Raw genomic sequence first — 18,043 nt, forward strand, 5'->3', positions numbered from 1 at the left:
ATGGTGGGTCTGACACACCGGTGTCAATGTGTTCTTTTTTTCCATTTCCAGGAGTGTATACCGTGCATACCGAAAGGGCGCTATCCACAGACAGCAGCGCCTGCTATGGTGTACTCACCGACTAACCTGGCACGAATGGCAAAACGTCATTTTTTCGGATGAATCCAGGTTCTGTTTACAGGGTCATGATGGTCGCATCCGTGTTTGGCGACATCGCGGTGAATGCACATTGGAAGCGTGTATTCGTCATCGCCATTCTGGCGTCAGGTCCTATACGCGGCTTTCTGAATACAGAAAATGTTCGACTGCTGCCCTGGCCAGCAGATCTCTCACCAACTGAAAACTCTCTTACAGAAACACCGCTATATTGCCAACCCTCACGTGTCAGACAAATTGGCACCCAGGAAAGAAGGCTTGACGAGGAAGAAAAATTAGGTCCCAACTAGTCGAACTTTACAGTGTGGTTTTGGTACCAGGAATTTAATAAAGGCGGATAAGACTAGTGAGACGATGAAAAATCTAGACGGCCGAGCACATTCGTTTGAGACTCCTATTAATTTATCTCATTTCGTTGGCTCGAGTGATGCTTTCGGGATAAGTTGCCGGCATATTCGCCCGACTGGCTAAAGAGCCGGGTAGACGTTTGCCTGGGGCCGGACTGAGCGGTGCGCACCGCTCGCACACACACACACACACACACACACACACACACACACACACACACACACACACAAACGCGCGCGCGGGTGTTTCCGCCGCTGACTGACTGGTGGCTCGTTAGGGCCGCGGGAGCGCTCGCACAGTCCGCTGGGCATAATGGGATGTGCTTACGGCGGATTGTCGCGGAACGCCGGTAATCCTCTGGCGACCGCAGAGGGACAAAGCGCGCGTGGCCATTGTTTGGTGGTTAAGTCAGGCGCGGCGCGAACGTAATTTGCTGCGGAGGAACACTGCTCTGCAGTGACCACTGAATTAGGTTACGCAAAGGAGTTCCGTAGACGACAAAACCCTCCGGCTGGAAAGTAAGGAGGACTAGGAAACCACATTAACGGATTCTGTACTCGCTCTGTGACAGAAAGGCTGTCGGGCCAGTAGAAGCAGGGTTCTTAAAATTGTTTGATGAAAATCGTGTAAAATGGTTACGCCGTGATTTCAATCAAATTTATATATCTGAAAACATCCCATTGCAGTATCTGAAATCAGAGTTCATTACTCTACGCAAAAAGCCAAACGCAAAACAATTACGATAAGCTTAATGAGCCGTATCTTGAAATTGTGTTTGAGTGTGATAAACTGAAGAATATGTAAACTATGTGAGGAACAGGTAGCGGTTAATCAGTTTGTGTTTGTTAATGCCGTGGGTACAAGAGAAGCCTTGTTCGGTTCACAAGTGTTATTTCAGAGACGTAGAGACGTAAATAAAGGTGTATTTGCTTGCCTATCAGATTACCAGAAGGCTTTTGATAGATTAAAACACGACAAATTTGTGGAGATTTTGAGAAATATTGGAATGGAGGAAAGAGCTCTGCGAATCATTAAGAACCTGCACTGGAATCAAACAGCAATGTTGCGTATTGATGGAGAACACACTGAAGCAGTCCAAATTCTAAGGCGAGTAAGACAGGGATGTATCTTGTCACCTGCACTATTCAATATACTGGGTGATCAAAAAGACAGTATAAATTTGAAAACTTAATAAACCACGGAATAATGTAGATAGAGAGGTAAAAATTGACACACATGCTTGGAATGACATGGGGTTTTATTAGAACCAAAAAAAGTGTTGTTAGACGCATGAAAGATCTCTTGCTCGCGTCTTTTGGTGACGATCACCCACCACTTTCGTCATGCTTGGCCTCCCAGGTCCCCAGACCTCAGTGCGTGCGATTATTGGCTTTGGAGTTACCAGAAGTCGCAAGAGTATCGTGATCGGCCGACATCTCTAGGGATGTTGAAAGACAACATTCGACGCCAATGCCTCACCATAACTCCGGACATGCTTTACAGTGCTGTTCACAACATTATTACTCGACTACAGCTGTTGTTGAGGAATGATGGTGGACATATTGAGCATTTCCTGCAAAGAACATCATCTTTGCTTTGTCTTAATTTGTTATGCTAATTATTGCTATTCTAATCAGATGAAGCGCCATCTGTTGGACATTTTTTGAAATTTGTATTTTTTTGGTTCTCATAAAACCCCATGTCATTCCAAGTATGTGTGCCAATTTGTACCTCTCTATCTACATTGTTCCGTGATTTATTCAGTTTTCAAATTTATACTGACTTTTTGCTCACCCAGTATACTCAGAATTCACATTTACATAATCCCTGGAAGAAGTAGAAGAAGGAATTTTTATATATGCAATAAGATTAAACAACATTCGATATGATGATACTATTGTATTTTCTGACAGTATTGAGGCGTTACGCACTCAAGAGCCAAAGAAAATGGTACACCTGCCTAACCTCGTGTAGGGTCCCAACGAGCACGCAGAAGTGCCGCAACTTATGTCTGAAGTGGTGCTGCAGGGAATTGACATGAATCCTGCAGGGCTGTCCATAAATCCATAAGAATACGAGGGAGTGGAGATCTCTTCTGATTAGCATGTTGCAGGGTATCCCAGATAAGCTCATGTCTGGGGAGTTTGCTGGCCAGCGGAAGTATTTAAGCTCAGAAGAATGCTCCCGGAGCTGGCCTGTAGCAATTCTGGTCTTCCTCCTGGAATTTCCCAAGTCCTTAGAACGCGCAATGGACGTGAATGGACGCAGGTAATCAGACAGGATGCTTACGTATGTGGCACCTCCCCACTGCCGTACACGTTCATCCGCTTGGTACAATTTGAAACGAGACTAGTTCGCATGTTTCCAGTCATCAATAGTCCAATGTCGGTATTGAAGGGCCCAGATGGGGTGTAAAGCTTTGTGTCGTGCAGTCATCAAAGGTACACGAGTGGGCCTTTGGCTCTGAAAACCCATATCAGTGATGTTTCCTTGAATGGTTCGCACCCTGACACTAGTTTATCGCCCAATATTGAAATCTCCAGCAATTGTCGGAAGGGTTGCACTTCTGTCACGTTGAACGATTCTCTTCAGTCGTCGTTTTCCTCCTCTTGCAGGATCTTTTTCCGGCCTCAGCGATGTCGGACAGTTGATGTTTTTACCTGGTCCCTGATATTTAAGTGAAACACTCGTGAAATGGTCATATGGCGATATACTGCTTGACTTTCGAAAGAAATATCATCCTTACAAGTCCAAAGATTACAAAAACCGATAACTGCGATCTGGGATATATGATCAGATAGCCTCTTCTGACAAGGACTTGTATTTGATAACAGTCTGACGCCTTTTGGCATATAAATTTCTGTTCTTGACAATGGCCGAAGGCCAAAATCTGGATCGTATAGCAATAAAATGAAAGTTACAGTGAAATGGCGGCAGCATTCAAACAATTTACTATGACTGCGACTCCAAAAACATCATTTTAATTTTCTAGTTCGATTACTATGGGATATGATTTGAATGATAATTCCTGTTTAACTATTACATTTGCGGATCTGGACAACAAAGCAGTTGTGAGTTCTTTTTCTTGACGTTGCTTTCCACAGAACTCCTCGTTTCACTCACACATTTTTCTATATCTTGCTTTTCTTTTCTGCATAAATTTTCTAAGCGCTGCATGATCACCGATTTTATCGTTTAGTTTTTTGTCATTTTTTAACAGAAACACCAGCTAAAAAAGCGTTATCAATACCCACGTGTTCCTTACTTTCCACCTTAAGTTCGTGAATTTTCCAACACACTGTACATCATCAAGTTTTTGTTATTTATAGAGCAACAGCTTAGTCTGATGGCAATTTTGAAAACGTCACGATACAACACAATTTCCCAGTATAATTTCAATTCCATTGTTACTCCAATTTCTACCTTGAAATATTTCACAGTTTTCAGTCCGGGAAGATTCACTACCTTTGTGTTTATTGCCACCCCGAGTGCTGTTTTGTTGTTTAGATTCACCATCATTTTGAACTGTTTTAGCACCACTGTTAGTACCCTGATTCTCAAATGTTTGGATATATTCCTAGTAACGCAGTGATCTTACGGTATGAGAAAGTTCCGTTTTGTTTAAAGGACATACTGAAATTTTGTATTTGTTACAAGCCTGCACGCACTCTTCTCGCTAATAATGCTAAGCACCCAAGTAACGGATCTCGTATGTTAGATTAAAGCAACAATGATAGCACGACGATGATGATTCAGCTTGAAATGTTTTGAAGCTTTTAAATACAGAACAGTTTTTCCAAAATTAATGAGCAAAAGTTTAAAATAGTGTTAGCGTTTTTAACACCTTCTGTGTACGACTCCACAAACTTAAATGAAACCTTATGTTTTACATATGCAGGTGAGCGGTTGGAATGGGATAGCTTGTTACAGAGGGGGTTGGGGTGGTTGGTGGAGGAATCCCCCACATCCCCCCTGCAAATTTCACACTGAGTGCAATGCACAAAGTCGTAAGCTCTTTGGTACTGGCAGATCATTTATATGAAATGCATTCACGAATGAGTGTCAAACACCTCTGAAACTTTTGCCTACCCTCAGATAATGACTACTCACGGAAATACATGTTTCGTCTGTTATTGATGTATAAAATTTTCTTTATTGTAATACATTTGTAACTCTTATTGTTGATTACTGTAACATATAAAAACTATAAATTAAACAGCAAATTCTTCCTTTTCCCATAAAAAATGTTGGTATCTTTGTCAATGAAGTGAGAAGATTTGATACAATAGACAGCACATATGCAAAATTACGTCTGTATAAAAATGAAAATAAAAATTTATCTATGTTACTAATACAAACTGGTTAATGTCTGGCAAAAAATGGTGCTAAGAAAGTATTTTTGACTGAAGTCACTCAATGGCTCAGTACTATTTTCCTTGAGCTCTCGCCATATGAAATTTTTGAAAGCAGTAATATGTGCAGAGACTTTGTTCTCAGAGGTGTGGGAGAAAATATATACGTATGTGTTGATCTTGTATGTGTGAACTGATGGAAAATGTAAAAAGATAATTACAGAAACAAAAAGGTGTCGTGAAACTGAGTAGTACCACCTATCGTGGCTATAAACATATCTGTTAGAACGTTTCCCGGCCGATGTGGCGTAGCGGTTCTAGGCGCTCCAGTACGGAACAGCGCTGCTGCTACGGTAGCAGGTTCGAATCCTGCCTTGGGTATTGATGTGCGTGATGTCCTTAAGTTAGTTAGGTTGAAGTAGTTTTAATTCTATGGGACTGATGACCTCAGATGTTAAGTTCCATAGTGCTTAGAGCCATTTGAACCTTTTTTTGTTAGAACGTTTACGCCATTATGTACTAGTCACTCCGCTTCTTGTTTGCAGTGGGTGACACCTGATAGTGGAGCTGTAAGGCCTCCGAAATTAGTCGTGCAATAAGGAGATACATCAGCTACAAATGAAGAGGATTTTTAATTCAGCTACCAAAAAATACGATCAGCCATATAGTTACATATTCTGTGATACGATCACCTTTTTCGTACATTTATAATTTTAATCAAGGTAATAGATACATATTTCAAGTTGTTTACTTCGTATTTCTTTTTCTTGAGCATTTATGGTTCAAATGGCTCTGAGCACTATGGGGCTTAACTTCTGAGGTCATCAGTCGCCTAGAACTTAGAACTACTTAAACCTAACCAACCTAAGGACATCACACATATCCATGCCATAGGCAGGATTCGAACCTGCGACCGTAGCGGTCGCGCCGTTTCCGACTGAAGCGCCTAGAACCTCTCGGCCACATCGGCCGGCTCCAGCATTTATGCCGTGGAACTCTAGGATCACAGAAGCGCTTATGATACCTGTCAGCAACATTATTAGTCGACTACGGTGTTATTAGACTAGAGAATTTTTATCATGGTATTTCAGGACGACACGCTGAAACACTTTATGATATCTATAGATCTATGTTGAAATGAACCACAGTGATATGCGTTTTCCTTAGTCATAACTATACTTGTTTTCTATAAAGTCGCCAGGTGTTTACAATAACACGCACGGGAGGTGTGGGGGGACCACTTCATCACTCACGCAGGTCATGCCAGCAACAATAAAAGACAGGACAGTAGACGAAAGCTTCCTGTTTTGCTAGCGCCAAAGCTGTGAGGACACCAGCTTCCTTGATGGTTCAATGAACGACCGACAACCAGTGGAACACGAGAAATGTGAAGCGAATGCTAAGCGAACATGAGCGAACGCGTTTTGCTTACGCGCACATACCGCTGACACCAGAGAGAGAGAGAGAGAGAGAGAGAGAGAGAGAGAGAGAGAGAGAGAGAGAGAGAGATAGATCTCTTTCTGTTGTATTCGCATCGATGTGAAGGGGGCTTGACACAAGCTGGGATACTCTCTACGGACTTGCCGGTATCTTGGAGCGTCAGTCGGCGGTCGCTGGGAGTTGACGTGGCAGCTGCAGTGTCTGTGGTCACAGCCTCAGCACTATCTACTTAGGCGGGTGACAGCTGCGGAGCCGAACAAGTCCGCCTCCCTGGCACGACATAATTCTGACGGCTGCATCAGCGGCTTGCGGTCTGGCTGCTGTCAACTCTAGGCTCCAAACTCGCACCAACACAGGAGACTGTCCGAGGGGCTATAAATTATCCTGTGTTAGCGGGGAGTAACTTGCACAAGATCCAGCCAAGTTAGCCTGTGCTGGCTCGCGTCTAACTTTGTACACATTAAGTCATGTTTAAGACGTTCACAGCTGGGACGCTTTCCTTTGCTGCCTGGTTCACCAAACGACATTTAGGGAGTTCTTCACCAGCGAAGTGTGTCACAGTCCACATTACAACAAAATTTATTGATGAAAAAAATGGGGATCCCGCAGAATTAATGATTTGGTTCAAATGGCTCTGAGCACTATGGGACTTAGCATATATGGTCATCAGTCCCCTAGAACTTAGAACTACTTAAACCTAACTAACCTAAGGACATCACACAACACCCAGCCGTCACGAGGCAGAGAAAATCCCTGACCCCGCCGGGAATCGAATCCGGGAACCCGGGCGTGGGAAGCGAGAACGCTACCGCACGACCACGAGATGCGGGCAATCATTTGGTCTAAAGTGCTATGTAGACGCAGTAATGAAACTTCTAGAGGTATTAAATGTATGCACCAGACGGACACTCGTCCCGGCAGTCACGTATTTCAATGCTTCTCTTCCTCTGACTTGTAATCCTGGAACAAAGTACAGGGTGACACACGGGAGACTGACGGTTTTGAACTGCGAGTACTGATGGCGCGGTGGTGGGACGTGGTCGTGGTGGGGATAATTCTGATCCACACAAGACACCATTTCATTTACTCAGTCACTATGGAGCAGTGGGACTTGCAACGTCTACTGTTTGTCTATGACAGTTTCGTGAGAAGTGGTGAGTCTGTTATTGCTACGCAGCGATTGTTTCGTGTGCGGTTTAATGTCGGTCGACATGGAGCTGTTCCGACCCGTAACGCAATTCTCAGATGGGTGGAACACTTCAGATCAACTGGAAACATACTGGATAAGAAACAACCAGGCCCGAGACGCAGAGAAACGACACCAGAAAATGTTGAAAGGGTAAGGCAAGCGGCAAAGCCCAGGACGGTCAGCTAGACGTCATGATACGTATCAATCGTGAATCGGTTAGACGAATTTTGCATCAAGAATTAATATTCCAGCCCTACAAAATGCTCATTGTCCAACAACTTAAGGAAACTGATTTTGCTGTACGAGAAGACTTCACTTACAGAATGCAAGTGATTTTGGGATCTAATGAAAATGAAATTTTATTGATGAGCGATGAAGCTCATTTTCATTTAAACGGGACCTTGAATAAGCAAAACCTACGTTACTGGACTCCAGAGTATCCACACCTTATCCACCAGTGTCTTCTACACTCAGAAAAAGTAACAGTCTGGTGTGCTCTTGGCTGTGTTGGCATTATTGGACCTTACTTTTTTTGAAGAGGCCGGGGCCACAGTTACTGTTAATTCGGTTCGTTACATTCGTATGCTTGAAACATTCTAGAAACCAGAACTAAGAAGACGACGAATCCCTTTAAAACGCTTTTGGTTCCAGCAGGATGGGGTAACATCGCACACCGCGAACACTTCAATGAGAGTTCTCAGACGCATGTTTCCTGGCCGGATTATCTCACGTTTCGGCGATGTTCCTTGGCCTCCCAGGTCTCCCGACTTGTCACTATGTGACTTTTTTCTGTGGAGGTACCTTAAGAACTGTGTCTATAACCAAAAACCACGAAATTTGGACGAGTTGAAGAATGCAATTATTCAAGAAATTGCTGGCATCCCTGCAGAGATTTTAGTCCATGTGATGAAGGGTTTTGAGAAGAGACTTGAGTCCTGCATTCGAAATGATGGACATCACCTTGACGACATTATTTTTCACAAATAGCTGTTTACTAAAATGGCAAATAATGAGCTTTGATTTTGTGTAAATAAACATGCATTAATTATAAAGTTGGGAGAGTATTATTTCATTAAAAAACGCCCGTCTTCCGTGTGTCACCCTGTACATGACAGAGAATAGATAAGATAGATTATTACTGGACTGAGTCTCCAACGTATGAGTAAAGTGGAGGATGTGTTGGATGGAAACCTTCTGGTAGGATGGAAGGAGCGACTCGTTAGGCTCTGAAGGATTAGATTCATATCTTACCTTACTAGTGACCTGCCCCAGCTTCTCATGGTTAGCTCTACATATAATCTGCGGGATGACTTGTTGGTAGACGCGGTAATAAACTGTCCACACAAACCATTCCTGTCAGTCCTATTAGTGAAAACTGTACCAAAATCCATACACTAGTTCCTATGATTAGCCTTCACATAAAAACAGAAAAAATGCTATTGGGTACTTTAATTCATCATAGTTCAGCCAATTTAATCGAAATATTTCTGAAACACTAACCTTTTCCACACAGCATTAGCGTTTGACACTTATGTTAGACATATCTCCTCCTTTGACCTTTCTCTGTATATCTCCTCCTCCCCCTCTCTCTGTCTGTTCCCTCTTCACCCTTCTCTTTGTCCATTTCCTCCAATTCCATGTCTTTCCATGTAATCCTTCTCTCCCCCTCTTTCTCTGTTCATCTCCTTCTCTGCCCTCTTTCTTTCCATCCCCATCTGCCGCTTCCTTCTCCATTCATTCCCTTCTGCCACATCTCTTTGTTCATTGCCTTCTTTATCTCAACCTTGTCCAGACATGTCCATCTGCATGCATACTCTTTACAAAACAAGTCGATAAAGCAGGCAAATACTACTCCAACAACATGTCAGTCCTGTAGGCCAGGGATTTCGAAACCGTTTTTTTACCCCTGATGTGTAGGCTGCCTAGCAAAGCAGGCCAATAAGGCAGGCTGATACTACTCCCACATCACACATGTCATGCAGGGTGCTCTACATTTCTAGGACTAAAAGGAACACGTTTTTTTCCATATCTCTGCTTCTATGAGAACTATAAACTTCTATCACAGTGCTGATACTGTGAAGTTTGCTGTTTGTGTACCAAATTTAGGTGTAATGGATCTGAGGGTTTGTGAGGAGGTACTGGACATACATACATACATACATACATGCTGGTTAATATGCTAACTGAATGCCCAGAATTGCCTGGGCATGTACAGTGAAAAACATAGTGATCGCCAGCTTAATAGCCTGTTTGCCCATCTTTGGAACAAAATAAATCACTGATTCTGCTATGAGGGTTACAACAGTTTGTTGATAGGTTTGTGGCATTAGATGTCAATGAAAAGGTCATAGAATTGGCGTAAACAACGGACCTCTCATTGTGTGTGTGGTGATGGCGCCTGATAACAACACTGATGCGTTCCACAGGATTTACATCAGGCAAATATGATCGCCGCGACATCAGCGTGAGTTCACTACAATGCTGCTCAAACCACTGTATCATGGTTCTGGGTCTGAGACAATTATACTGACGAAAGATAACATCGCTACCGAGGAAGGCATCAAGCATTAACAGATGCAGGTGGTTCGCAGTTGTCGGTGTGTCTTCAATTACTGCCACAGGTTCCATGCAAGTGCAGAAAAATGTCTCCAATAGCATAATACTGCTCCTGCCAGACTGCTTCCATGGCACGCTGCACGTTTCGAGCCACCATTCACGTCGACGATGGCGTTTGTGGAGACGACCATCGACCAATTGTAGCAAAAAATTTGATTCTCCCAAACAGCCCACACGTTTCCATTGATCGACGATCTAACCCTGAAGGTCATGTGCCCACTGCAATCTTACCTGTAACTGACGATGTCGTTGGGTCAACATATGAACACATAGGGGTGGTCTACTGCAGAGTTCCATGTTCAACAATGTATGAGAACGGTGAGGTCCGAAACACTTGTGTGTGCACCAGCATTGTTCTCTTTCGGTTGAGCCAAAGATCACCACCCATCCTACTTTATAGGGCAGACAAGCCTCCGAAGCTCGTGGACGTCCAACCATTTAGCGCCTAGTGGTAATTTCACCACCTTGCTGACTTGTGTGTTTCTCACCTACACCCAGATATCCAACGTGCAGTTTGGACCACGTTATGTTTCTGGAGAATCTCCACATTTTCCATAGAAGAATGACGGATTACAAGGCAGACTGGTATTCGATTATGTTTCATACAGATGCCTTTCAGCTAGACTACCAGGCCAGTTTGATCAAAGTAGCTGCTTTCTGGAATTTCTGCTTTTCTCGCCAGATATCCCCTACACTGTAAGTGACCAGCTAGTACCTCTCATCATTGCAACGAGAGGTCACTCCATATGCCACTTAAATGTGGAACTGAATGCTCACAGAAATTTATGTCAGACCAGACTTCGAAAGCGGCTACTTGCTGATGACTAGGCAATAATTGCCGAAAGTTGAGAATCAGATGACGAGCCGCTCATATACTCTAATTGATAGTAACACTAAAGGCATGGCAGTTAGAGGACCAGAGCCTATGAGGCCTAAAAATTCTGTAATGAACAGTTGTCCTCGATGGGCTCAGTAGCCTTGCAAATTGTTGTGATTCTGCACTAATACGTCTATTGGCGTTGTATGCAACTTAGGTTAAATAACAATGAGTTCTGAGTTCATTATTTCAGTACTTAGTACGAGGGTTGGAACTTAAGTAGTGGCAACTATTTATTCACAACTGATACAAAAGAGTTATATTCTTGTACCTGTTACTATCCCTGAAAGTAGTCACCAGTGTTGTGTAGAAGCCGATGCAAGCGATGTGGAAGGCGTTGTCTACCGTTAGCAGAGCCTGTTCTGTTGATGGTGCAAACAAAGCCGTCTAAAGTTATGGTGATTCTCGTGTATGACTGTCATGGTGTTCGTATTTGGAGCATCACCTGCGACCAGCTTTGCGAAAGAAGCGGCGACACCTTCTGTAACAACCAACCCATCATTTTGCACGAAAATGTGCGGGCGCATACAGCGCAAGCTGTGGCTGGTCTGTTCGGTCGATGGGAGTGTGAAGTACTGTACCATCCACCATAATCCCCAGACTTAAGTCCTTGTGACTGATTTTATTCCGAAGGTGAAGGAACGACCTCGTGGCATTCGCTTGAGAACTGTTCCAGAGAATCGACAGGCAGTAGACCGTCCCATTCGCACCATCAACAGAACAGGCTCTGCTAACGGTATACTACGCCTTCCACGTCGCTGGCAACGGGTTCTACACAAAGCTGCTGACTACTTTGAAGGACATTAACAGGTGCAAACATGTAACTCTTTGGTATCGGTAGCGAATAAATAGTTGCCCCTATTGAAGTTCCAACCCTCGTATTTACATTGAGATGTTATAGTATTCTTGTGCATGTGTCCAAGTATATGAAGTCTGAATAAAGCAGATAAAAGTAGACGTTTGACTGTGTGGCCTAATGTGGAGGAAGGGCAAGTGGGATAAGAAAAAAACCGTATAGGTCTAAGTTTATTAATTCCTTCTTCTGGCCTCAGAGGTACCGTTAAAAACACCCTTTTGGTACCAAAATATAATTTTATTAAGATTTTCTGATTGCTTATGTAATACATGATAGTTACACGTTTTTGTTATGTGCATACTACACCTTTCAAAAATTATTAAAGGACATATGAATGCCTGATCACATGCATCTGAAAAGCCGGACCTAAAAAAAGATGAAAGGTACAGGTTTGAGGTTTTAAAAATGTCTTTGAGAGATGATTGTTTCCCTTCTTTAGCCCTCTTCCGTGCTACATTGTCACTCTACTAGCACAAACAAATGACATCAGCTGGCGTTACTTCCTCCTGCTCACTGACACACTGCAGCAGTGTCTCAGTCGTCTTGAACCTTTCTGAATGTGGGATGAAATTTCTCCTGCCATCTAATTTGCCTCCTCCTCTTGCGTTACTTTTCCCTGTGACTCCATTTCCAAAATATTGTTGACAATTCATTAACTTCATCCTTTGCCATCTATACTCTTACGTCTTCTGCATAGACAGCTACACAGCCTAGTACATTTTTGAGCAAGGAAACGATATCATCGTTTCTGTCTTCGATTTCGGTTTCACACATTGATTTGTTGTGGTGTCAGACGCCAAATGTGGAGCATTGACACCAAAGGTAGTGGATGGGTGCCAGGAGGTGCCATATTAAAAATCGGCGAGAAGTTTCCAAATGATTTATTTGCTTGCACCACAGTGCTCCGTACACCTCTGTCTGCATCACAGGCCCCACAATGCTGAGGAAGCACCCCAGCACCCCCCGCAACGCAACGCTGTGTTATGCTGGCCTTGTACGCCAGTGGAGTTGCGTCGTCGTCAGGATGCCGCAGTTGACTCGGCGGTCCGCGTCCCTGCCGACTCAGAGCCGCTCGGTGTGAGCTGCAGGTGGCCAGCTGCGTCCTCCTCCTCGCCAGCATGGCTGGGATTGCAGTGACGAACAAGCGCCCGCTATCTGTCGTCCTCATCTGCGGCCCCCACCTCTGAAGTCTCTGGGGTGTGTCGGGAGCCGAGACGACTGCCCGCACTAGCGAGCCGAAGAATGGCCAGCCGCTGGCTGGCTGAGGACCCCTTGTTGGCCTCAGAGGGTCGAACCAACAACCCGCCATGGACTGAGACATTGCCGCCCCATCTGTTGCTGCATGTAGCCTGGTGGTGTGATACGCTCTGCTGTCCAGGAGAGCTGCCACACTTGAAAGCCCCACGTTCGCCTCAGAGGGTCGAACCAGCAACCCACCGGGGACTGGAACGCTGGCGCCCCATCTGCTGCTGTGTGTCGCCGGTGGTGTGACACGCCCCACCGTCCAAAAGCGCAGTCACACTTCAATGAATCTCATTAGAAAACGGCACCTATTTCTACTCGGCTGTGTGCGTTTTGCCAAGCGCGCCAGATCATGTCACGCACGCTTAACACTCAGGTTGGCCAGTGGACTCCTTCTGCCTGCGACTTGCGCCATGCAAACTGCAGTGCGTGCCTTCTCCAGCAGTTCTACGCGCCTGTGGCTTCTATTTGCTTTCGCGACTGCTAGTATGCATAACTTACTGCAATCTCATCCGCATCTGGCTGTAACTCGTGCTCTGAATATCGCACAAAACTAACTTTGTCTATCCTAAACGGTGGTGCCGCTACAGATTCAAAGTTAAAATATTGACCTAAAACAAATTTTTAATATCTTAGAAGCGATATGTTTGGAATCTCTTTCCATGCTTCGGTCAACCAACTCTTGACATCTAGCAAGTGAATCCTTTCAGAATGCTTGCACAGTCTTCTTTATCAATCACTAACATCAACGAACTGAGGAGACAGCAGCGATAGTTCTTTTTTAGCATTTCGAAGATGCCCTGGTTTATCGTTCATCGTCTGACTAAGACAGCAGTTACACTAGGTGGTAAATATAATGCTCTGATTTCTCTGTCTGTGAGTTTGTCTCTGGTAGGTTGCGAAGGGGCGTTATCAAGAAGCAGCAGAGCTTTCCTCGCTAAATCGTTGTCTTTCAAGTATTTCTCTACATCTGGTACAAATTCATTTTGGAACTAAAGTCTTCTGAATTCATCCATGCTTTCTTTTGATGAGTATAATGAAGGGCACTGATTCCTGATTTTTCAGGTTCTTGAAAGCCTAAACCTCTGGTTCCTAGTTCAATTCTGCAAGCCTGTATGCTAACTCGTTCCTCACCTTTCTTGTACCTGGGTAGCGCAGGTTACTTGTTTGAAGCAAGTGTGTTCGTAGGGGGCCATCTTGTAAGTTAAACCAATCTCTTCGCAGCCGTACAACAGTTCGCCACAAATTTCCTCCTCGTCAATTAACTAGTCTTCAAACAATGGCACAACCTCTTCGTCGGCGGATAAAACCTCTCCACTAATGGTAATCAGGCGAATGCCGAACTGTTTTTTCCACCGATTGAACTACCCATCACTGGCAGTAATTAAGATTTCCCTCAAATTCTTTACGCTTACATTTCAACATTGTCTTCCATAATTTTATTCCACTTCCATTGGGTTTGGAAGCACACCACTTTTCAATTTTTTTTTCTCGTATCACCAATTTAGGGCTCCTTAATTAAAATACAAAGGACAGCACGAAACAACGCTTTGTAGATCTGATATGCAACCGAAGAAAGAAAGAACATAGGGTTGGCACCACAGCTGCTCTCTACGTGCGCTCATTGTTGTTTGCGAGCGCTGGAAGTGGCCTCCTAAATATTGTTTGTTGAAGAGTGATTGCGGTAATTCACTCAATATTAACAATACAGTAGGCACCATATAATTGAGACTCTAGGTGTGATAGAAGCACGGAAGACGCACAGCATTGTAGCCGGTGCCCGCTTGTGAAAGCTTTGGAAAAGTAACGTACTAGGATAAATTACTCCTCACTTTATAACTATGAAACAGTGCTACGAGATTAATTAAGCTGGCCGGATAGCACGGAGGCCGGACAGTCGAGATTTCCTTACAGGAAGTCAAAAGAAGACGAAAGACCAAGAGACAAGGGATACTGTAGTGGTCATAGGAAATAAGGAGTAGGGCAGTTACATTCAGTCAAGCCACTACATCATCATATTTATAGCCAAGAAAAAAATGTCATTGAGATCAAATTGTCGATTCCGTAAGACTAATTACACACGTTATGAAAACTAAAATGAGAACCGTTATGCAGGACGAAAAAAGAAAATTCCGTCGACAAATGGCTCGTGAGACGGAGCGAAAACTCTGGTTAAGAAAGGAATGGAATGGAAAACATCAAGATCCTTTTCAAACAAATCATCGAGGCACTTTCTTTATACGAGTAAGGGAAAACCATTGAACAATTCTAAATCTCTATGGGTGGACGGATACCTAAACGGTTGGCCTCCCGAATGTAACAGAATGCATACCCTGGCAGAAAGCAAAATGGATAAATGGACTGCAGAGTGGTCCATAGTTTTGGCATAATACTTTTAATAAATCAGATGGATAAATAGAAATTTAAGGTCACGTAATATGACATGGGAGAGGGAAAATCTATAAGGCTACTTCATCCACATGGATGCCATTTTGAAAGCCGTCTTCTTGGATGATCCTGCGTATTTTCAAATGGACAAAGACACAGAATTATGAGAGGGAAGAAAACGCATCTTTAATTTGAGAATAACTTTCTCAACTCTCGAAAAAAAGTGTGTGAAATCTTATGGGACTTAACGGCTAAGGTCATCAGTCCCTAAGCTTATACACTTCTTAACCTAAATTATCGTAAGGACAAACACACACCCATGCCCGAGGGAGGACTCGAACCTCCGCCGGGATCAGCCGCACAGTCCATGACTGCAGCGCCCTAGACCGCACGGCTAATTACGCGTGGCTTAATTTTCGAGCCATATCGCATTTTGTACAGAACAAATAAAATACTGAGGATGATACATAAAGGTTACGTGTTATCAGTAACGTTCTAACGTCGTTGTTAATCAGCAGCTACTCCTGATGGACTTTAACCAACACGTGTAACGGAATGCGAACATAAGCATCGGGAATCCAGCGGATCCCAGATCACATCACTTCGAAGTAAGAACCATTCGAGAACGAATAAAACGATGCTGAAATGAACGGCACTATTGTTTGTATCGAATAATTAGCTGTGTCTTTGCAATGCCACTAGGCAGCCTTAAGATTTGCATGCACAACACGACGACTTCAAAAATGGCTTCCATGTTGGTAACATAACCTCACAGCTCCTCTTTCCCCCCCCCCCCCCCCCTGCCCCCATCTTACATTATCTGACTTCAAATTTCTGTTTATCCACCTGTTTGTGTTTTAGAAGAGTGGTTCCATATCTATGGACCACGCTATTGTAAAGTAAGAGACCGAGAACAACTTATGCAGAATGTCGCACCATACAAAATTTGTCACTCGAGCAACATCTTATTACTTTCATAAATACTCGGGCTCATGACGATTTATTCATGTATGCTAATTTCTGATTGTTATGTTAGATCTGAATACAAACAACAATGTTATTAGTCAACTGTGCAAACGGTCTAGTGCTTTGTAAACATTATCATGTTACCAATTTATACGTGTTACCAATTGATACGTAATTTAATACAAAACAAGCACACTACGTGACAATATCCAGTGTTCTATTATGCCATGAATATTAGCAAAGAAATTAAAGAACTGATTATGTAATTACTTAAAATTTTTTGACTTCTGACTGTTGAAATCTTTTATTTCATGTCCAAAGTATTTGATAACCAGTTATAGTGTGCATTTAAAACTAAAATGTTACACGTTTTGTTCTCCTGAGCCGTCAATCTGTTTTTTGCGCTTATTATTTACATCATGGTGCTTCTTAATTGATTTTTAATTAATGTAAGTATTTGTAAGTGATGTTTACAATACTCGCAGTGACTTTAGCTGTTAAGAATGTACAGGTGATATGTTTTAACTTGGGGCAGCTGAATATCTCGAAAGCGACGCACTGTGTGCTCCTGCGTGAACGGGGTCAAATTCTTAGTTTCAAATGGGAATCCTCTTACACTCATGATTGCAATGTCATCACCGAATCTTATCACTGACGTCGTTTTCTAAGCCTTTATTTTATTTCCGTCATCGCTTCTTCGAGGTACACTGCATCTCTGACTTACGCCCTTTTTTGACAAATCAAGTTCTCACTTGGTCCTCCATTCTCATTTTTCCCTCTCCGTTGTACATATTGTATAATACCCTACAGCTTATACTTATTTATATGAGAATTTGAAACATTCCGCACCTTTTCAGGTTGTCGAACACAAGTTGCAGATCGACAAATCTGTTACAGCGCAGACTTGTAACGGGTGGGAACAGAAAATTTTATTGAAACTCATTCTCATCGCAACAGGCAGTCGTGACAGAGACAGCAAGCAGGAAGAGAGGTCTGCCGAGTGAAACGCCCATTCAGCAGAAAGGAGACAGAGATAGGAAAACAAAGGAAGCGAGACAAGCATATTCGTGGGCGCGTAAGACATGTATCTGGAAAGTCTATCTCGTTCATAAGAGCACATAGCGAGGGACTGACACAGCAGTTAACAGCCTGTTAAGGGAGATATAGCAGAATAAGGACAACACATGCGGTCATTATGCGCCGAGCCTTGCGTCCTAGCCTCATGCTAACTCCCTTTAAATGATCCAGCTCTCCAGGACTCGTCTTGTGTTGATCATTGGGATCGATGGAATTCACGATTACGATACTGTAGTGAATCCACGTCCTAGACGCTCCAGCAGTGTCTACGAAGAAGCCGGAGGTGTACTCAGGGTGATGGCCTTCACCTGGCGAACTTCATGTACCATCTACTGATGGAGAAATTCCTGCGAGCAAAAGGTATAAGAAACTCGTCGCTCCACGACTGCTCTACATGACGACTATGAACAAATTTTGCAAGAAACTCTCTCTCAAGAAGAAAAACTTTCAAACAGGGAAAATATCAGCTACAAACGCAGTATTGCGAACTGTTTGATAACACTGATAGCTACTTGGATTTAAGATTTAAAGATTAT

Source organism: Schistocerca gregaria, chromosome 4, assembly GCF_023897955.1.
Source record: "Schistocerca gregaria isolate iqSchGreg1 chromosome 4, iqSchGreg1.2, whole genome shotgun sequence".
NCBI lineage: Eukaryota > Metazoa > Arthropoda > Insecta > Orthoptera > Acrididae > Schistocerca > Schistocerca gregaria.